Below are 23,618 nucleotides of genomic sequence, written 5' to 3' on the forward strand. Positions count from 1 at the left end.
CAGCTTTGGGCCTAGGGACCTCGAAGGAGTTGAAGTCCAGCATGATAACACCCTCATCATCCGAGCGGTAATAGCTAACTACACTATTCACTGCATCTTTATTGATACAGGCAGCTTGGTCAACATAATCTTCCGGAAGGCATTTGACCAATTGCAAATCGACCGAGCCGAGTTGCTGCCGATGACAACCCCCCTCTACGGGTTCACCGGTAACGAAGTTTTGCCGGTCGGACAAGTCCGGCTGGTTATCTCGCTGGGGGAGGAGCCACTCAGAAGAACGTGGACCGCCAACTTCATCGTGGTCGACGCTCCCTCCGCGTACAATGTTATCCTGGGGCAACCGGCTCTCAACGAGTTCCGAGCGGTCGTCTCTACCTTCTGCCAGAAGATCAAGTTCCCGGTGGAAGATCAAGGTGGGGAGGTCCGAGGAGATCAGCTTGCCGCCCGGCGATGCTATGTAGAGATGGTCCGAGCCAAGGCTAGATCCGCTCGGAAAGTGCCACGAGTCGAGGTAAACGCTATAACCGAAAAGCCACCTTCTCTAGTTATGAAGAAAAGGAGGAGGTACAGATCCATGTTGGTTAGTCCTAGGAAAACGTACCGGTTCCACTGTACAAAACTTTTTGTACAAATGTCGAAAACCTTTCCTTAAATAACCTATTGTGTTCTTTAGAAGTTAAATTAGGAATCGCAGATGGAACTTAACATCATTGATTCCAAATTTAACTTATCTGTTCTTAATGGGTTAGATTTGAATCGCAAGCGAAACTTGACACTATTGATTCAAATCTACCTAAGTTATTAATTCTATAAATATTAATTTCCAAAATTGGTTTCTAGGACTGCATGGCGAGGCATATGACCTTCTTGGATATGGGAGCAACTACCACCGCCTAGGCAAAGCCTTTTAAGGAAAGCTAATATTTATTTCCTTAAATAACTCTAGGTTAACCAAAAAGAATAATCGAATCACAAATTCAAAAAAGAAGAAAAACACAAACTCGAAAAAACTATTTCGGAAAACTAGATCTAATTGCCTCTTGTATTTAGAATTCTTACAAAGAAAATAACTAGTATGATGTAGAAGAAAATTACTAGTTATACCTTCTCGTTGTAAGCTAATGACCTCGAGATCTTCTGCTGTATTCCTCGCCTCGCCTTGGACGTCGTGTGGGTGATGATCCTCCAAGATGAACACCACCCAAAAAAGTCCTTCCTCTTCCTCTAGAATTCGGCCACCACCACCACCAAGGAGAAGAGAGCAAAGGGAAAAGGAGAAAGGAGAGGGCCGACCACCAAGAGATCTCCAAACAAGAGAATAAGAGTTGTGTTTCATGAAGCCCCCTCACCCCTTCTTTTATATTACTTGCCCAAGGCAAATAAGGAAAAACTTTTTACAAAAAATAAAATCATCCAAGAGTTTTTCCTTTTCCCTTTTAATTTTCCCTTTTCTTTCCTCTTGATTGAATCAATCACCAAACTTAATTTTGTGATGATTTTAATTAAATTAATATGGCCGGCCACTTCCTTAGGCACCAAGCAAGGTGGCTGGCCACCTCATCATGGGGAAAAAGGAATTTTATTTTTATAAAATTTTACAAGAAAAACTTTTATAAAATTTTACAAGCTCTCTTTCCTAAAGTAGGAGTTAAAAAAGGAAAGTTTTTAAAAATTAAAATCATGTTTTAAAATTTAAAAACTCTCTTAAAAAATTTCCTTTTTTAACATGATGATAGAAAATTTTAATTTTAAAACTTATCTCTTTTTTTTTCTTAAACCATGAAGATGGTTAAAAAAGGAAAGTTTTAAAACTTTTAAAAACTCTCTATTAAAACATGTGGCCAAATTCAAATAAGGAAAACTTTTAAAATTAAAATCTCTCTTTTAAAACTTATAGTTTTCTTCAAAGAGAAGATTTTAAAAATTTAAAACAACCCTCCTATTTGAATTATACTTGGCCGACCCCTACAAGCATGGTCTCCAAGCAAGGGGGCCGACCCCTATAAGAGGATGTGGCCGACTATTGCTTGGTCACCAAGCAATGGTCCGGCCTCCTTCTTGGACACCAAGAAGAGCCTAACATTTGGATGGACTTGAGGCTATAATGAGGCTACGACAGGGACCTGGAGGAGAAATTGGTTTTGGCCTTCCGATGAGCTTGAGTATCCCGTGTTCGCTCTGAACACACAACTCAAGTTCATCGATAATAACTCATTCCACTAGAGAGTTATTATCGCACTACCGCACCAATCCCAAATTACATTATGGGCTCCTTCTTATCATGAGTGTGTTAGTCTCCCTGTGTTTAAGATTACGAATGTCCACCTTCAGGTTAACGACAACTCACTTAATTAATATCTAGCTCCAAGAGTAGTACCACTCAACTTCATTGTCATGTCGGACTAAGTCCACCTGCAGGGTTTAACATGACAATCCTTATGACCTCCTCTTGGGGACATTCTCAACCTAGATAACTAGGACACAGATTCCTTCTATAATCAACAACACACATTATAAGTAATATCATTTCCCAACTTATCGGGCATATTGATTTATCAAGCTAAACCTCACCCTTTGATAAGTCAAAGAAATAAATATTAAATATATGTGCTTGTTATTATATTAGGATTAAGAGCACACACTTCCATAATAATTAAGGTTTAGTTCTTTTACTAAGTCAGTACAAAAAGAACTTACCTAAATGGTCCTACTCAATATACTTAAAGTGTATCAGTGTAATTTATTAGTCAAGATAAACTAATACTTAATTACACTACGACTATTCACATGGAGTGTGGTGTCACACTACGAATATTCATCCAAATATAGTTTAGAAACTGAAATTAAATTCTTTCTAAAACTAGGTACATAAAGACAATTTCTCAAAATCAAATTTCTATTCCTATCAAATGATAAGTAGACGTCTCCCACCGCAACAGCCGCCACCTTAGTAGCATTGTCCATGTAGACAATAATCTCTCCATCAAATAGTCGCCAGGTTTCCTGGAACTCCTGCAAAGAATTATAGACATGATCAGTGGCTCCCGTATCTACACACCAGGTGCTGGTAGATAACACCGCTAAACATGTTTCAACTACTAGAGTATGAGATATACCTTTATTGTTCTGGTTCCTACGAGGACAGTCCACTTTCCAATGTCCAGACTGCTTGCAGATGAAGCACTTGCCCTTTGGCTTCTTCATTCCAGCTTTCTGTCCTGTACCCTGAGTTTTATTCACCTTCTTTGCTGAAAAGACCTGTTTCTTCTTTTTCTTGCCTTTCGACTTAGAAGTAGAACCATTTTCAACATAGTGAATTTGAGAACTATGACGAAATATTTCTTTTGCCACCTATAGTTCTGTCAGAAGTTCCGCCAACGTATACTCTCTTTTGTTCATGTTATAGTTTAGGCGGAACTGCTCAAAACTTCTAGGTAGCGTTTGGAGAATTATATCTGTCACGCCCCAGAGGAGTCCCTGTCCGAAGAAATTTCGGCAGCATCTCCCCTGTACGGGTGACAATCTGAAGCATTACTACATACAAAATATACCTCAGCCACACTCGGCTGGAATATATATACAAAATATAAACAACATGACACGTAGTTTAATATACTCAACCTACCCGGCTGGACAAAAATGAAATAAACACAACCACGCAGTTTATATCATCAGCCCACTCGGCTGGAACAAAATAAATACCACTATGCAGTTTAATAAGCCTACATGGCTGAACGTAAACACATAGCAGCGGAAGACATAAAACGATACAAACGTAAAACCAACAACGACACTAACAAAAATACCTGTCATCACAGACTTGACCCAAAATTCACATCAACTTGTTGAAAGCAAAGTACACAAAATTAACATGTCACCCAAACGATAACAAAACCAAAACGAAAATTATCCTCGAGTGTGACGTAGGACCCAGGACTGGCAGTCGACATCTCTCCAAGCATCCATGACTCATCTACCTGTTACCTGGCGAAAGAAAACCATTTTGGGGGTGGTGAGTATTGGAACTCAGCGGGTATGGAAAGAGATAGTGCATGAACATAACATATGAGTCGAGAGTGTCAACAGTATACAGTCTCAAAAGGAAATAGCAGATACTAAAATAGAACCATAATAAATGCTCATACCTGAAACCATATCCTAGGCTAGGTATAGTAGGTCAGAACTGGTACTAATCTGCTACATTACTGTTCATAACTACAGAGGTAATAAGCAAGGTATATACAAATTTCCAATGACTAAACAGCTACCATGAGAATATATCTCAACACAAGTAAGCATATCAGCATACGTTAACAAAGAAGAAGAATAATAGCATTGACAGCAACCAAAACAAATATAATAACAACAGTGATGACGGATGGTCACTCCCACCCACCTCTCCGCACCACGACCTCTGATGGTCGAGAGGCCGGGTCAATGACAGACACCACTCCGGCTACCACTCACACGAGTGGTCGAGGGGAGTAGTAGCTAACTAGCTACATCTGCGACGGGTCCCTGCTGTCCAGCTACCACTCACACGAGTGGCCGAGTGCGGCACGACAGACATGCAGTGACTCCAGCTACCACTCTCTCGAGTGGCCGAGGATGCGGCATGCATACAATGACATGATGCGAACAATGCAACAGTCATCATATATATATAAGCAGAAATAGGTATGCTACATGAAGCCAGCATGCTCAATACGGTACATAAACAAACAATAGTTAAAGCATACAAATATGATATTTAGTATCTGCTACTGATCATGGACAACAACAAGAGACTGTATAGATATGGAATGAATTTCTCAAAGATTGCATGGAAGTATCAAGCGCAAGAAACTAAGAGTGGAGACAAGGTAAAATAGTCCTTATCCAAAATAATTCATGCACTAAGGTCAAAGTACTAAAAGAAAACAAAGCAAGAAGTACCCGCCTTTATACGTAGATCGTATAAGACTAAAACCCACATCGTGGCGCTCGTCTCGAATCAACGTCCTGTAAATCACGTGATGTACAATTTAGCTAATTTCATAAACAACATCTGGCTAAACCCATCATGAATTAAGTGGCTAACCTATAACCGAATCTGATTAAGGAAAACCCTAATTTAAGACACATAATCTATCTACATTACACCTAAGTCAATAGCACATTCCACTCATTTTGTTACCATAATGATTCATTATTACTTTTTCCTAATCCATTTCCCTGCATAATCAGAGAACCTACACAGCAGCAAAACCATAACCCACCTAACAAATTCTGTCCGAAATCTGTAAACACAGAAAAACCAGCAACACAAAACTGCATCACAATCCTCCGAACAAGAGCCCAAATCATCAATTTACCAGAACTGCCCTGTAACCCGAGACCATCACCAGTCAAGAACCCAAAGTCAAATCTCAATCACCTCCTTCAATTCTACACTGGAATCCAGAACCATTACAAAGCAAGAACAACATCCAATCCAAACCCCAACAGAAATGCCAACAAAAGTATGTTAAAGGATCATAAAAAAAAAGAATCTAAAAATCATCAAACCGAAGCCTCCACTCCAGTAATTAAATTCAGCATACAAAAGAGCATTTCGTCAAGCAATACAAAAGGACCAAAACCATTCAACACTCCCAAATCTGTTCCAACAACTCAAATCCCTTACGACATAACCCAATAACCTTCAAAATGAACCAACCACCGTCTCCCAAATCTGAAATAGAGAAAACAAAGCTGGGGAAAAACTCCATGATGATCAAGGACACATTCGGAATTGGTTGGGACGCCTACATCTAATCCCTCCTTTGCAACCCATATCTACTTAGAAGGTTATACTTGCCTGGCCAGTTAGGGCATGGCTCGAAGAGACGAGGATCAACGGCCTTGCTGCTCGCGTGAGGGAGAAGAAAGAAAGGGGTCGGATGCTCGCGCGAGGAGAGGAAAACGCTAGCTGTGGGGTGCTCGTGCAAGGGAGCAAGACCAAGATCGCCAGCTGCTGCGATGCTCGCGCGTGAGGGAGGAGACCAGCGGCCGGGCTCGTCTCTGGTGTTGGCGCGAGGGGTGGCCGGCGGCTGCGATCTGTGGTGCTCGTGCGAGGGAGAAGAGTCGCGGCTAGGGTGCTCGCGTGAGGGAGAAAGATCGCCGGAAGCTGTGGCTTGACGGCGAACAGGACCGGCGAGGGATTTTGGGCGACATCGCGTGTGAGCTTGGGGAGGAGTCGGCGGTAGGGAAAAACTTAGGGCATGAGGATATTAAGAGAAGGGAATTTATAAACTTAGGGATTTCTAAATCAAACCCTAGCTCAATTCCTTAATTAACTCCCACTTCCGGGTATTCCTAACAGGCTTTTATTGGGAACTATTAGTACATCCCCTCTAAATACGTCATACGAGTTCCAATTAATTCTCGAAAAATTTCTAAAAATTCCAAAAAATTCCGTTAAGGTTTTCCGTCCATTAAACTTGATTATTTATTTATTATTTGTTTCCGTATTTTACATTCTCCCCCACTAATACAAATTTGGTCCCCAAATTTATTACTAATTTCAAGGATCTTTATCTAAGGGTAACAACTAAATAACACACTCATGTACTAGTCCATCATAGTGTCATGATCAAATCCTTAACCGAAAAAGATGCTTCTGTGGATTATGGGCTCATCTTGCATCCACTGCGCCACTCTGATATTCTACCTTCGCTTGTCGACCCACAGAGAATCAGACTTCAAAGTTCATAATATCATTCTCTACATTTTCCCTTTCCATAATTGCTACATATACAGGGAGCCTTAGAACTATGAAAGAGTAAGTCAGTCTCCTACTGATCAGGCTAATAAGAGTAAATCAGTCCTCTACTGACCAAACCAACGCGAGTAAATCGATACTCTATACATCGGGTCCATAAAAATATATAGGGCACTGTAAACTTAAATAGCAATATCAAGGAACCCTCATGTCCGTACAACAAACATACCCAAACACAAGATCATTGGCACAAAGTCTGTAATCTAACCTTCAACTAAAATCACCAACTCCATAAATATCGAGGCATTATACTCTAAGTTACTATCAACATCAAAGACTAAATAATAGACCATCAAGTCTAATATCCACTAATAGATCATCAAAAGATAACATATCACCATATCTGATCTAACCAATGACTGACACCACAAATCATACATGGTATACCCGCATGGTACAAACAACTAAACAAGCATACATGGTATAAACAACTAACCAAGTACTAACAAAAGTGTATGATAATGGTATACCACATACCTCCTATAGCTTGGAGATTCCTGCCCTGCCTGGTCCCACAACTCGAGAGTCACATCGAGGGATCAACTTACAAAGGGAAAACAAAACAATCGGAACACCAAAAATCATAAATTGAAACAAGATCGAAATTCGAAAACACAAAACCTTACGTTTGACTCTAACCGGCTCTGATACAACTAAATTGTCATGCCCCAGAGGAGTCCCTGTCTGAAGAAATTTCGGCAGCATCTCCTCTGTACGGGTGACAATATGAAGCATTACTACATACAAAATATACCTCAGCCACACTCGGCTGGAATATATATACAAAATATAAACAACATGACATGCAGTTTAATATACTCAGCCTACCCGACTGGACAAAAATGAAATAAACACAACCACGCAGTTTATATCATCAGCCCACTCGGCTGGAACAAAATAAATATCACTACGTAGTTTAATAAGCCTACATGGCTGAACGTAAACACACAGCAGCGGAAGACATAAAATGATACGAACGTAAAACCAACAACGACACTAACAAAAATACCTGTCATCACAGACTTGACCCAAAATTCACATCAACTTGTTGAAAACAAAGTACACAAAATTAACATGTCACCCAAACGATAACAAAACCAAAACTCACTTGGTTACCAGGATTCATAAACTCTAATACTTAAGCCTGGAGGTTTAGAGTTCGAATCCCGGGGGAGGCAAAAATCCACTGCCAGGGGTGGAAAGTCCTAGTGAGTAACTGCACGGCCAAAGGGTCGTCGGTTGACGACATGAGAGGTCGCTTAATGGGCCGACGACATAAGGGCCGACGGTCGATGACCCGAGGGTCGCCAAATGGGCCGCCAAATGGGCCAAGAGGGCTGGGTCGTTATAATATCGACCTGGGTTTCCCCATCAATTTCTCTTTCAAGGACTTGTATTTCATTTAGATAAGCCATCATTTTGAGGATATGGTCCCTTACGGGTGTCCCCTCAGACATGGTGGCTGTCATTATCTTTCTCATTGCCTCTTGCCTAGCAGTCCGACTCTGGTGCCCAAAGAGTTCTTTGAGATTGTTCATTATATCATAAGCTGTTGGTAAATCTTGATGCTGATATTGTAATACATTTGACATAGATGCCAAAATGTAACACCGCGCCATCTCATCAGCTTTTACCCATTTCTTATGATACTCAATCTCCTCTGGGGTAGAGTCACCGTCAGGTGCATCAGGGCAAACCTCAGTCAGTACAAACTTATAGCTCTCAGCAGTAAGAACAATGTCCAGGTTTCTTTTCCAATCAATATAGTTGGGACCAGTAAGTTTGTTCCTTTTCAGTATAATGGCCAGTGGGTTGAAAGTCATCCTAAGAATCACAAAAAATAAACTTTGGTCAAGACTCTAAATTTAGAATAATAGTGATTCCCCAAATAATACTATTTTAAATTAACCAACACCTCAAATCACCGTGAATATTGCATGTCACGTTAGTGTGGACGTATTCAAATTCAACATTTGTAAGAGGAGGGTGTGACCCATTAATTTTATTATCTTGTCATCCTAACTTTATGACAAATAAAATTAATAGTTGGTTTCACTTTGGTCACACAAGACAATAGCAGTGACTCCGTTGGGGAGGATACTATTGAATGCGTCTAAGTGCATACCATTACTTGATACTAAGTCTATTAAATAGGATTGTGCCCCTTCAATTGAAGAAGATCATACGCTCCTAAATAATTTCCTATAACCATCCATAAAAGGAAGTTTTATCTAGTGATCCGCAACAAACCCATCCGTTGTGGAGGGAGGCACTCAGAGCCAACACGTAGGCTTGTTGCATCACTTACAAACCAGTAATGGAGACCATGGGATTTATTAAAATCCCTCTCCCACTTAGTTATTTAAAAATGAGGATTTTTAACCTATCCTAGCATACATCACATGCATATAAACATCACAGTAAATAAAAGCAATAAATTTGGAAATTAATTTTCCAACTATTATGGTCTTTTCCATCACTGTCTTCAGTATGCTCCAACCCTAGCTGCTGCCATTTTTAGCCACTACTATCGGGTCGAGTTGTTGCATCCATCTTGCTTCTTATTCCGCTGCGCCTCTGGTGCTCCAAAAATACCACGCCTCGCAAGAATCCGATCCGCAACAAAAAATAGAATTTTACATTTATCGATCCTATATTCAACGAGGGAATGTACATGTATTCTAGATCGAACAAAAAATAAAATTCTAAAAATAATATAGCTCCTGCTGTATTTTATACATACAATCATACACACAAATAATGCCCTTGACATGTCCAAGGGTCCAATCACACATAATATCAATAAGCCATAATAGTTGGAGCCTGCAACCAAAGAGTTAGCACATCCTACTATTTTCCTGCCTAAATTATGTATGACATGTGCATAACCTATTTGAATTCTGAACACATAGAGACAAACCCTAGCTCTGATACAAATTGTTGGTTAGTCCTAGGAAAACGTACCGGTTCCACTGTACAAAATTTTTTGTACAAGTGTCGAACCTTTCCTTAAATAACCTATTGTGTTATTTAGAAGTTAAATTAGGAATCGCAGACAGAACTTAACATCATTGATTCTAAATTTAACTTATCTGTTCTTAATGGTTTAGATTTGAATCGCAAGCAGAATTTAACACTATTGATTCAAATCTACCTAAGTTATTAATTCCATAAATATTAATTTCCAAAATTGGCTTCTAGCACTGCATGGCGAGGCACATGACTTTCTTGGATATGGGAGCAATCACCACCACCTAGGCAAAACCTTTTAAGGAAAGCTAATATTTATTTCCTTAAATAACTCTAGGTTAACAAAAAAAAAACAATCGAATCACAAATTTAAAAAAGAAGAAAAACACAAACTCGAAAAAACTATTTCGAAAAACTAGATCTAATTGCCTCTTGTATTTAGAATTCTTATAAAAAAAATAACTAGTATGATACGGAAGAAAATTATTAGTTATACCTTCTCTTTGTAAGCTAATGACCTCGAGATCTTCTGCCGTATTCCTCGACTCACCTTGGACGTCGTGTGGGCGACGATCCTCCAAGATGAACACCACTTAAAAGAGTCCTTCCTCTTCCTCTAGAATTCGGCCACCACCACCACCAAGGAGAAGAGAGCAAAGGGAAAAGGAGAAAGGAGAGGGCCGACCATCAAGAGATCTCCAAGCAAGAGAATAAGAGTTGTGTTCCATGAAGCCCCCTCACCCCTTCTATTATATTATATGCCCAAGGCAAATAAGGAAAAACTTTTTACAAAAAATAAAATCATCCAAGAGTTTTTCCTTTTCCCTTTTAATTTTTCCTTTTCTTTCCTCTTGATTGAATCAATCACCAAATTTAATTTTGTGATGATTTTAATTAAATTAATATGGTCGGCCACTTGCTTGGGCACCAAGCAAGGTGGCCGGCCACCTCATCAAGGGGAAAAAGGAATTTTATTTTTATAAAATTTTACAAGAAAAACTCTTATAAAATTTTACAAGCTCTCTTTTCTAAAGTAGGAGTTAAAAAAGGAAAGTTTCTAAAAATTAAAACCATGTTTTAAAATTTAAAAACTCTTTTATAAAATTTTCTTTTTTAACATGATGATAGAAAATTTTAATTTTAAAACTTATCTCCCTTTTTTTCTTAAACCATGAAGATGGTTTAAAAAGGAAAGTTTTAAAACTTTAAAAAACTTTCTATTAAAACATGTGGCCAAATTCAAATAAGGAAAGTTTTTAAATTAAAATATCTCTTTTAAAACTTATAGTTTTCTTCAAAGAAAAGATTTTAAAAATTCAAAACAACCCTCCTATTTGAATTATTCTTGGCCGGCCCCTACAAGCTTGGTCACCAAGCAAGGGGGTCGACCCCTATAAGAGGATGTGGCTAGCCATTGCTTGGTTACCAAGCAATGTTCCGGCCTCCTTCTTGGACACCAAGAAGAGCCTAACATTTGGATGGACTTGAGACTATAATGAGGCTACGACAGAAACCTAGAGGAGAAATTGGTTTTGGCCTTCCGATGAGCTTGAATATTCGTGTTCGCCCTGAACACACAACTCAAGTTCATCGATAATAACTCATTCCACTAGAGAGTTATTACCGCACTACCGCACTAATCCCAAATTACATTATGGGCTCCTTCTTATCATGAGTGTGTTAGTCTCCCTGTGTTTTAGATTACGAATGCCCACTAATTAACTAAGTTACTGACAACTCACTTAATTAATATCTAACTCCAAGAGTAGTACCACTCAACTTCATTGTCATGTCGGACTAAGTCCACCTGCAGGATTTAACATGGCAATCCTTATAAGCTCCTCTTGGGGACATTCTCAACCTAGATAACTAGGACACAGATTGCTTCTATAATCAACAACACACACTATAAGTAATATCATTTCCCAACTTATCGAGCATATTGATTTATCAAGCTAAAACTCACCCTTTGATAAGTCAAAGAAATAAATATTAAATATATGTGCTTGTTATTATATTAGGATTAAGAGCACACACTTCCATAATAACTAAGCTTTAGTTCTTTTACTAAGTTAATACAAAAAGAACTTACCTAAATGGTCCTACTCAATACACTTAAAGTGTATCAGTGTAATTTATTAGTAAAGATAAACTAATACTTAATTACACTACGACTATTCTGATAGTTTGCTCCTTTCTATCTTAGTCGTGAGCAACTTTTTATAATTTATAGAGAACCAACAACATGATCTTCTGAGTGTGACACCACACTCCATGTTATCTACTATATAAATTAATTGAACAATTATATTTAACAAATAAATGCAGATATTGACCAATGTGATTCTTTTATTTCAAAAATAAATATTTACAAAAGCTAGACTTTTAGTATACACTCTAACAATCCACCCTACCCGACCGGAGGCCACGACTTTCATAGCAGCCGACCTGGAAGCAAGTCAGAAAGAGAAGTTGATCGGATGCCTCCAGAAAAATTACGACGTTTTCGCTTGGTCAACCCACGAGCTGCCAGGAGTCTCGCCGAGCATAGCATAGCACGAGCTTCACGTCAGACCGGATGCTCGGCCGGTAAAGCAAAGGAAGAGGGACTTCAGTGCTGAACAAAATATCATCATCCGGGCGGAGGTGGAGAAGCTCTTGGAGGCCGGCCACATAAGGGAGGTGCAGTTCCCGAGCTGGCTCGCAAACGTGGTGCTGGTCTCCAAACCAGGCAACAAATGGAGAGTCTGCATTGACTTCCGGGATCTGAGCAAGGCATGCCCGAAGGATTTCTACCCTTTGCCCCGGATCGATCAACTAGTAGACTCTACAATCGGGTGCGAGCTGATATGCATGTTGGATGCCTATCAGGGCTACCATCAAGTGCCGCTCGCCCGAGAAGACCAAGAGAAGGTCAATTTCGTCACTGCAGACGACACTTACTGTTACAACGTAATGCCGTTTGGGCTGAAGAACGCAGGAGCCACCTACCAGCGGCTGATGAATAAGGTATTCCGGGAGCAGATTAGGCGCAACTTGGAAGTGTATGTAGATTATATACTTATCAAATCTTTCCGAGCGGCGGACCTTTATGCAGATTTGGAAGAAACTTTCCAGACACTGAGGAGATACGGGGTCAACTGAAACCCCAGAAGTGCTTGTTCGAAGCAAAAGGCGGGCGTTTCTTGGGCTATATCGTGACCGAGCGGGGCATAGAGGCGAACCCCAGCAAGGTGGAAGCATTGCAAGATATGCCTCCTCCCAGAAATCTTTGAGAAGTACAGCGCCTCACCGGTCGGATAATGGTGCTATCACGATTCATCTCTCGAACGCCCGACTGAATCTTCCCTTTTTTCAAAATTCTGCGCAAGGCTACCAAGTTTCAATGGGACGAGGAATGCGATCGGGCGTTCGAGGAGCTAAAGACTTATCTCAATTCTTTGCCCGTGCTGGCCAAACCGGCTGTAGGAGAGCCGCTCCGTATTTACTTGTCTTCGACTGAGCATGCTGTGGGCTCGGCATTAGTGAGGCCGAATAGCGAAGAGCAGACCGTGTACTTCTTAAGCCACATTCTAAAGGATGCTGTATCTCGCTACACTGGTCTCGAGAAATTAGCTTTTGCCTTGATCCTCGCCGCGCGGAGATTGTGCCCTTATTTTTGGAGGCGTCCGGGCGGCTCATCAAGTGGACAACCCAGCTGAGTGAATTCGACATTCAGTATCAACCCCGCTCGGCGATTAAGGCACAGTCCTTGGCAGATTTTGTGACTGAGGTGCAAAATCCCGAGCCCGAAGCTATATGGAAAGTATTTGTGGACGGATCGTCCACTCGGCTCGGAAGCGGAATTGGTATCTTGTTACTTTCCCCTTAAGAAGAGCGGATGCACCTGTCCGTCCGGCTAGATTACCGAGCAACCAATAATGAAGCGGAGTACGAAGCCCTCATAGCCGGCCTGCAGGCCGCGCGGCACGTGGGAGCCAGCCGGGTGATGCTATTCTCAGACTCCCAGTCGGCCGCTCAGCAACTCTCAGGGTCCTTCGAGATAAACAACGCGAGGCTCAGGTTCTACGCGGAGGCCTTTGAAAAGCTCAGGACCAACTTCGTAGAAGTTGTTATACAGAGAATCCCCCGAGCCGAGAACCAGTCTACAGACGAGCTAGCCAAGCTCGCTAGTTCGATATCGCCGGTCGTCATCCAGCAACCAATCAAGCAAGTGTCCCTAGTGGCGCACATCGACCGGATGGAAGGCCTCACATTCCCGAGCGATTAGAGAACATCCATAATAGAATTTTTGCGATCGGAAGCCACACCCTCCGATTGGGAGGAAGCCCAGCTGTTGAGGAGGAGAGCTGGCCAGTTCACGCTCATCGGGGATTAACTTTACAAGAAGACATTCTCCTGACCGCTGCTAAAGTGCGTCAGCTCGGAGAATGCAGAGTACATTCTCCAAGAGGTACACTAAGGATCTTGCGGAGGTCATCCGGGCGGCCGGTCTTTGGCAAGGAAGATCCTGCTAGCCGGATACTTCTGGCCAACCCTACAAGAAGACGCCGCTCGGACCGTCGCTACCTGCCTTTCTTGCAGAAGTTCCACAACTTCTCCCATAGGCCAACGGAGAAGATGAAGGCGTCTTCTGTGTCCTGCCCGTTCGACCAGTGGGGTATGGATATAGTGGGACCTTTTCCTATGGCGACTGGGCAACGAAAGTTTTTATTGGTGGCGGTCGACTATTTCTCCAAGTGGGTCGAAGCTGAACCACTGGCCAAAATAACCGAGCAGATGGTCAAAAAGTTCATCTGGCAGCATATAATCTGTCGGTTCGTCATCCCTCGTCAGTTCATTTCGGATAACGGGAGGCAATTCATTGGTCAGGAGCTCGGAGAATGGTGCAAAGGATACAACATTGAACAACACTTCACTTCCATGGCGTATCCTCAGAGTAACGGTCAAGCCGAAGTAGCCAATCGGGAGATCCTGCGAATACTTCGGGTTTGGCTCGATCACATGGGAGGAAGCTGGGTGGACGAACTACCGGGTGGACGAGCCGCGGGGTGTACTATGGGCCATCCGCACAACCCCAAAGGAGGGAACGGGGGTAACACCTTTTCACTTGGTGTACGGAGGCGAGGCGGTCGTCCTAGTCGAGGTTGGAGTAGAGTCCGATCGGATCCAAAGCTACGATGGGGACAATGTCGAGCGAAGGCAGCTGGAGTTGGACCTGGTGGACGAAGCAAGAGCTAAAGCATCCGTCCGGCTGATGGCGTACAGGAAAAGAATGAAGCAGAATTACAACAGGCGTGTAATTCCCAGAGTATTCCAGGTCGGTGATCTTGTGTGGAAGAAGGTGAAGCCGGTCGGCGATGTGAGCAAGATGGCAGCTCCCTGGGCGGGGCCCTTCAAAGTCGTTGAGAAGCTCCGATCGGGTGCATACTACCTGGAAGATGAGGACGGACGGTGGCTGGATCGACCATGGAGCGCAAACCACCTCCAGCCGTATCGTACTGGATAAAAGTGCACCAGTGTAATTCATTTCATGTATGTTCCGTTCGTCTGTATCCTTTGGCTGCAGGATTGAAGATAAGAAAAATTGCAAAGAGTCTGAGCGTTATTCGCCGAATGGAAAACTACATGAAGATCGTCGAGCGGCGACGTTAAATTCTAGAGTCGGACCGGTGACTATAAACCCCCCGACTTGAAGACTGTTGAGCGGCGACGTTAAACTCTAGAGTCAGATCAGCGACTATAAACCCCCCGGCCTAAAGACCGTCGAGCGGCAACGTTAAACTCTAGAGTCGGACCTGCGACTATAAACCCCCCGGCCTGAAGACCGTCGAGCGGCGACGTTAAACTCTAGAGTTGGACCGGCGACTATAAACCCCCCGGCCTGAAGACCGTCGAGCGGCGACGTTAAACTCTAGAGTCGGACTCGCGACTATAAACCCCTCGACCTAAAGACCGTCGAGCGGCAACGTTAAAATCTAGAGTCGGACCGACGACTATAAACCCCCCGGCTTGAAGACCGTCGAGTGACGACGTTAAATTCTAGAGTCGGACAGGCGACTATAAACCCCCCGGCCTGAAGACCGTCGAGCGGCGACGTTAAACTCTAGAGTCGGAACCGACGACTATAAACCTCCCGGTTTGAAGACCGTCGAGCGGCGACGCTAAACTCTAGAGTCGAACCGGCGACTATAAACCCCCCGGCTTGAAGACCGTCGAGTGGTGACGTTAAACTCTAGAGTCGGAACCGGCGACTATAAACCCCCCGGCTTAAAGACCGTCGAGCGGCAATGTTAAATTCTAGAGTCGGACCGGCGACTATAAATCCCCTACCCTCCCCAGCTTGAAGATCGTCGAGCGGCGACGTTAAACTCTAGAGTCAGAACCGGCAACTATAAACCCCCCGGCTTAAAGACCGTCGAGCGGCGACGTTAAACTCTAGAGTCGGACCGGCGACTATAAACTCCCCAGCTTGAAGACCGTCGAGCGGCGACGTTAAACTCTAGAGTCGAAACCGGCGACTATAAACCCCCCAGTTGGAAGATGGTCTAGTCGGTGACTATAAACCTTCGGACGGGACAACGTCGCGTAGATGCACCTCAGCGAAACACTAGCAAAAATCCCATGTGGAGTGGAAAGTCGTCGACCGAGCGACGAAGTTAAGAAAAACACCTACAAAGAAAAAAAAAACTAACGAAAATTCCATGTAGAAGGGAAGGTCGCTCGTCCGGTCGGCACAGTTACAAGGAGCATTAAAACGAAAAGCTAATAAAGCAACAGTTGGCATTCCAGTCACACTTAAAAGTTCGTCGACCGGAACAGTCATGTCTTCATTAAATCAAGGTTGTTTGAGCCGACCGGGAGAAGTACAGAAAAAAGAAAGCAAGTCTTCATTAAAGTTAATGCTGTATGAGCCGACCGGGAGAATTACAAAAAATACTTTCACTCAAGAACGTCAAAAATGGGTTCGGGAATGTGCTCCAGCAGCCCGGCTAGATCCTTTGGGGGGGGGGGGGGGGGATAGAAGCCGCCTCCGGAAGCTGGGCCTTAGCCTTCAAGTAGGTAGTTGTGGCTTGGATGGCTTCTTCAAAGGCAAGGACCAGCCGATCGCTGAACTTGTTACCAAAGTCATCCGACCGGAAGTAATTGTGCCTCATCGCCGCGAAGCACCCTGGTTCGCCATCTTGGTATTGTCTGAAGGTGGCTCGAGAGACTTCTAAGGCATCTTGGAGATCTTTCTTGTCTCCTCGAAGTTTAGCCTCAGTAGTAGATCGACCCTCCTACTCAACGGAAAGCAGATCAGCTAACTCCTTGACACGCTGCTCCAGCGCTCGGGCCTGTAGATTATTGGCCTCTAAATCGGAGATGGCTGTATTTTTTCTATTGGTCGCCAGCTTCATCTCCCGGTCGTGAGACTTGACCTGGGCCTCAAGGCCAGCTACCCTGGTCTCCAAGCCAGAGGACTTGTTCCGTTCGGCTTCCAGTAATTTCTCTGATTTGTTCAGTTCGGCTCAGAGCGTGACATATGATGGCCCCTGAGCTGGCGCCCCTCCGGAAATTTTAAGCTTTTTTAATTCTTCCTCCAGTGCAGCCAGGCGATTGCTGACCGCAATGTTCTCCACCTAGTACTGTGTTCGGACGGAATAATGTCAAGAACCAAGATTAAGCATACAGTAGGTTAAAGAGCATACCCCGGTTGCTTGTTGTAGATGGTTGTCGCCGAGCTGGCTGGGGGTCATCAGGGCAATGTGAGCCCTCGCATCTTCCCATACTTTGGTGAGCAGTACTCGGATGGTGATCTGATGCTCTGGTGCAGTTGGCCGATCAGTGGCCAAAAGGAACTCTTCAGTGGGAAGATGGAGGACGGCCTTGATCGTTTGACGGCCGCTCGGATCGGATTGGGAAGAGATGGATCGACCGGATGACTCGCCGAGCGGAGCAGAAACTATTCCTGAGCACCTGAGCCGAAGATGAACCCGGGGCAGGGAACTAACGGGTCGCGCTTCGAGGGAGGCCGCTGGTTGGTCGAGCTGGGAAGGAGTTCGGTCCGAAGAGATGGCCTCGGCTGAAGCAGGGACTGGGTTGACCGCTTCAGAGGGGGCGTCAACTAGCTCGGTCACTGGTTCCACAAATGTGAGATCCGTTCGGCGCCGTTTGCGTATTATCAATGGGGAGTCGCCGGCCGACTGCCCCACGTCTTCTGAGGTAGGCTGACCCGTTGATGAGATAGCATCACCGATCGCTCCGGTTGCAGGGATCCGACCGGTAGACTCTTGGGCCTCTGTTGGAACTTCTTCACTCTCGCCCTCATGCGAGCCGACCGGCACGATCCCCAGATCGGCCATCTCCTTAGCCGTTGCTGCTTCTATTTCGGCGACCTTCAATTTCATCCGCTCGGTGGCCTTGGCGCGCCACATGATGTCAGCTGCATAAAGAAGAATAAATCAATTAGACCAAAAGGAGCGGGGACAGGGAAAGCGCTTACCCATGCTGCTCGGAAGCTTCGTTCGGATCGGGCTCAATCTGAATATGTACAACACCCCCTTGTGAAGTAGCTTATTGATATTGAACCTCTGGCCAACTAATAGATTGGCTACATGAAGATAATCTGGTTGGCTCTTGTATTTACCGAGGTCCGACGGGCTCGACACAGTGGTCTGCCATTTGGTGTGAAAGGATGGCCGTTCGAGAAAGCGAAGGTAAAAATAATTTTCCTTCCAATGCTTGTTCGAGGTCGGCATCTTGTCGAAAAAGACAAGACCGATCCGTGATTGGAAGAGAAAAGTACCCCACTCGGACTGTTTGGGATAGTAAAAATAATGAAAAATTTTGGGGACTAAGGGAATGCCGTGCAGCTTGGAAAGGACCACTATGCCGCACAACAACCTAAAAGAGTTGGGGACAAGTTGGGCGAGCGGGAGGCGGAAATAATTACAAATCTCATGGATAAAAGGATGTATAGGGAAGCGTAAACCGGCCACAAATTGGTCTTGAAAGAAACAAACAGTGCCGGTCGGCGGATTGTGGGTCCGATCGGAAGAGGTGGCCAAAACTAATCTATGGTCAGGAGGAAGTTCGAATTCGCGAAGGAAGCGTACCGCATCACCCTCGTCAAACCGACTTTCCATGGTCATATACCATAGGCCAGGAGAAGGATCAGAAGGTTGCGAGGTGCTAGCCATTGTCGGAACAGTACCAAGGAAGAAAGGACCAAGGGAAGAACGAAAGGGTTGACAGAGGAGGTCGGAACTGTATTGAACGGGCGCAAAGGTGACTGGAATGGAGAACACAGAGGAAGGTAAAGATAGGAGAAGGCTTACTGGGAGGCGAAGCGTGAAGAAGAGGGAGGTCGAAAGTTCGTCGGGGCGTCGAGGCAAGCGAACGTCGGGAAGCTAGACACGAGAGGAATCACCAAAATCACGAAGGCAAGAACGATAGAAGGAAAATCAGCGTCGGCGCTTCATAAACCTGGGGCTCGGTCCACAGCAACCGTTCGATCCAGGTCATCGAAAGGAATGTTGGCATCAGATCGTCGGATTTGAACCGACGTCTGTCCCATCGAAGGTGACGCCCTCGCCGTACGATGACGGCGGACTTGCCAAGTGGCGATCAGTGATTGGGCAGCATTTAATGAACATCATTACTCGCGCGTGGGCAACTTAATGAGGATTGGCACGAACTCTGAGGAGACCCAACGACTCCGACCGTCCTTAAAGCGGTAGCGCGACAAGCGGCGAATAGAAATGAAAACTATTGAAGGCACAACCATCAACTCGCCGGTCGACCAAATGGGCCTCCCTAGAGCCGAGAGGAGGTACACTTTCAGGAGCGGCAGAGTGGGATGTCGCTCGACCAAACTCATAGTCCAGTCAGTCGGACTTAGCGCCTCCTTCGACTAGACTTGAGGGGAAGGCATGTGATCCGGTGGTAAGGACGGTGGACCCTCGTTGGCAGAAGGTCAACGACACGTGGAGGTCAATGGTCAAGAGGGTCAACCCCAGGGTCAGGCCGAGCGGACTGGCGGGCCAACCAAGCATCCGGCCGACCAGACATCCAGCCAAGGGTCTCCCGGACCGGACAAAAGACAGCCCGACCAGGGGTCGGGTTTCTGATGCTCAAGGTAAAAGAGTCTATGGCCGGGCGGACAGGCCGCTCGGCCGAGCCGCAGAACAATAAGGCGTAATTCCATCCGAGCACATGAGCAGGGCTTCCCTGCCCGGGCCGAGGTATGTGCATTCCCGGAGGTCATGAGCGCCGAGCGGCTGGTCCTCTCGGCCCAGGAGCAGATAAGAGCGCTAGGAGACAAAAAGGATAGCTGGTAACTTCATCCTCGAGACACCTGCCGCCAACAAACAGCATGGTCGGCGGCCGAAGCGGACAGAGTATTGTACGGTGGAAGTTTCCACCGTCACATCCGGGATATGCTCAGACGATTGCGGAATGGCATCAGACATGCTTTTCTGACACAACGCTTTTCTGACACAACCCTACTGAGGTATGTTTGGGGAAGCGTGCACGCATCGAGAAGAGTGCCCGCGCCTCCCTGGGGTCCTATATAAAGACCCCCAGACTTCGACGGAGGTATGTAATTCTCATCACTGTAGCCACAGTAGCATTACTCTGCTTCTCTTCTTCTTCGTTGCCTGACTTGAGCGTCGGAGGCTCGTCGCTGGGAAACCCCTCCCGGTTCGACTTCTTTGCAGGTTCGCCGGAGGTCCACGTCAACACCAAAGGACAGTGGAGAGCGCTACGTCCCCAGTGTCCATCGACTTAGAGCTCGGACAGGATCATCTCAAAATTGGTTGTCGGAGGTCAACATGCTCCCTTCCCTGCAAGAATTATATTTGTACGGCTGTGATCTTAATCACATCCCCTCTTCATTTAATTCTCATTTCAATCTCACTTCTCTCGAAATTCTTGACCTGGAAGCCAATCCCTTCTCCTCCTCCTCCTCCTCCTCCTCCTCCTTGCCCAATTGGCTGTGGCGACTCACTAATCTCTCATTGCTTAGAATTGATGCCTCAGGACTGATACCTGCTGGAATTAGTAACTTAACTAGACTAATTCAACTTCATATTTCTGGCAACGTATCTAGTCCCCTACCTGTTGAAATCTGGAGTCTGAATCATCTAATGCAACTTGACCTTAGCAACAATAAAATGCTAACGGATCCTATACCTGCAGAAATTGCAAATTTAACTAGTCTGCAATCATTGTTTCTTTCTGATTGTTCACTTAATGGTCAAATACCTTTTAAAATTGGGAACTTGACTAGTCTAATAAGTCTCGACCTTTCTTTTAATTCACTTTCGGGACCCATATCTAGTGAGATTGGGAACTTGACTAGTCTAATAAGTCTTGACCTTTCTTATAATTCATTTTCGGATATACCTACTGAGATTGGGAAGTTGACTAATCTAATAAGTCTTGACCTTTCTTCTAATTCACTTTCGGGTCCCATACCTACTGCGATTGGGAAACTTTCCAAGTTACAATTATTATTTCTTTTGAATTGTTTGCTTAATGGCCAAATACCTTTTGAAATTGGAAACTTAACTAGCTTAATAAGTCTTGACCTTTCTTATAATTCATTTTCGGGTCTCATACCTATTGAGATTGGAAAACTTTCCAACTTGAAGGATTTATACTTAAGGGAAAACTCTAGAATTACCATTTCATTAGACTATGACTCGATCCCTTCTTTTCAATTAGAAAGCCTTGACTTGGCATCTTGTACAGCAGTGGGTCCTAGGTTTCCACAATGGCTCCACTCACAGAAATCCATGTCTGAGTTGAGTTTGTCCAATACAAGCATTAATGACATCCTACCTCATTGGTTTTGGAATTCATCTTCTTCCACCTTTTGGTTTATTGATCTCTCTCACAATAAGCTTAGGGGTACTTTGCCATCATCGATCGAGGTCAATCCCAACCTTAACAATTTAAATCTACGTTCTAATAAACTGGAAGGACTTGTTCCTCGTTGGACACTTCAAATCTATGCCCTAGACCTATCTTTTAATGATTTTTCTAGGCCTATACCATCATCAAAAATTTCACCATCCAACTTAATCCTTTCGAATAATCACTTCAATGGGTGCATTGTTAGTTAGTCCTAGGAAGGTCATACCGATTCTACTGTACAAAAATTTTGTACAAGTGTCGAACCTTTTCTAAATAACCTATTGTGTTCTTTAGAAGTTAAATTAGGAATCGCAGACGGAACTTAACATCGTTGATTCTAAATTTAATTTATCTGTACTTGATGGTTTAGATTTGAATCGCAAGCGGAACTTAACACTATTGATCCAAATCCACCTATGTTATTAATTTCATTAAATATTAATCTCCAAAATTGACTTCCAGGACTGCATGGCGAGACACATGACCTTCTTAGATATGGGAGCAACCACCACCGCCTAGAAAAAACCTTTTAAGAAAAGCTAATATTTAATTTCCTTAAATAACTCTAGGTTTAACCAAAAAGAACAATCGAATCACAAATTCGACAAAGTAAAAAAAAAACACAAACTCAAAAAATAAATTCAAAAAACTAGATCTAATGCCTCTTGTTTTTGGAATTCATACAAAGAAAAATAACTAGTATGATGTGGAAATTAATTACTAATTATACATTCTTTTGTATGCAACGACCTCTTGATTTTCTACCGTATTCCTCTTCTTATCTCGGACGTTGTATGGGCAACGATCTACCGAGATGAGAACCACCAAAGAGGTTCGGCCACCACCAATGCTCCAAGGGATGTTAGAAACAAGGTTTCCTTTCTCTTCTTCTTCTCCTTGCTTGATCCGACCACCAAAGCAACTCCACCAATGAAGAGGTTTCGGCCACAAGAATGGGAAGAGAGAAAGAGGAGGGGCCGGCCACACCCAAGGAGAAAAAGAGAGGAGAAAATAGAATAGAGGTTGTTTGCATGAAGACACCTCTACCCCCTCTTTTATATTCCTTGGTCTTGGCAAATAAGGAAATTTTAATAAAAACTTTCTTAATTCCTTTACCATGAAAAAGAAAATTTATTTAATTAAAAATAATTTTCTTTTCTTAATTATAATGGCCGGCCACTATTAATCTCCAATCAAGGAAAGTTTAATTCACACAAGAATTAAAACTTCCTAATTTGTTTCCGGAAATTTATAAAAAATTTCTCCAATAATTTTTTCCTTCATGGTGGATTATAAAAAGGAATTTTTATAAATTAAAATCTTTCTTTTAAACATGTGGATAATTTCCAAAAAGAAAGTTATCTTTAGAAATTAAAATCTCCTTTCAATTTACAAATAAGGAAAGATATCAAATCTTTTCTTAATCTCTTGTAGAAACTTATAAAAGAAATATTTAATTTTTAAACTCTCTTTTAAATCATGAACATGGTTAAAAAAGGAAAGTTTTCTTAAAATTAAAATCCACCTTTCAATCTACAAATAAGGAAAGATTTCAAATCTTTTCTTAATCTCTTGTAGAAAGCTATAAAAGGAAAGATTTAAATTTTAAACTCTCTTTTAAAACCATGATATCCACATAAGAAAAAATTTAAATAAAAATCCCTTTTTATTTGATGTGGCCGGCCACACCAAGCTTGGGTTCAAGCTAGGGCCGGCCACACCATCTTACTCATCCTAATTGCTTTGGCCGACCCAAGCTTGGGTTTCAAGCTTGCTTGGCCGGCCCTTTTAGGATGAGTATAAAGGTGGGTAAGAAGTGTGTATGTGTTGGGTATAATTCTCTATATACAAGAGTCTACGATAGGGACCGAGAGGAGGAATTGATTTTGGTCTCCCGATGAAATTAAGCTTCCCGTGTTTGCCCCGAACACCCAACTTAATT

This window comes from Zingiber officinale, chromosome 7A (assembly GCF_018446385.1).
Source record: "Zingiber officinale cultivar Zhangliang chromosome 7A, Zo_v1.1, whole genome shotgun sequence".
In the NCBI taxonomy this organism is placed as follows: domain Eukaryota; kingdom Viridiplantae; phylum Streptophyta; class Magnoliopsida; order Zingiberales; family Zingiberaceae; genus Zingiber; species Zingiber officinale.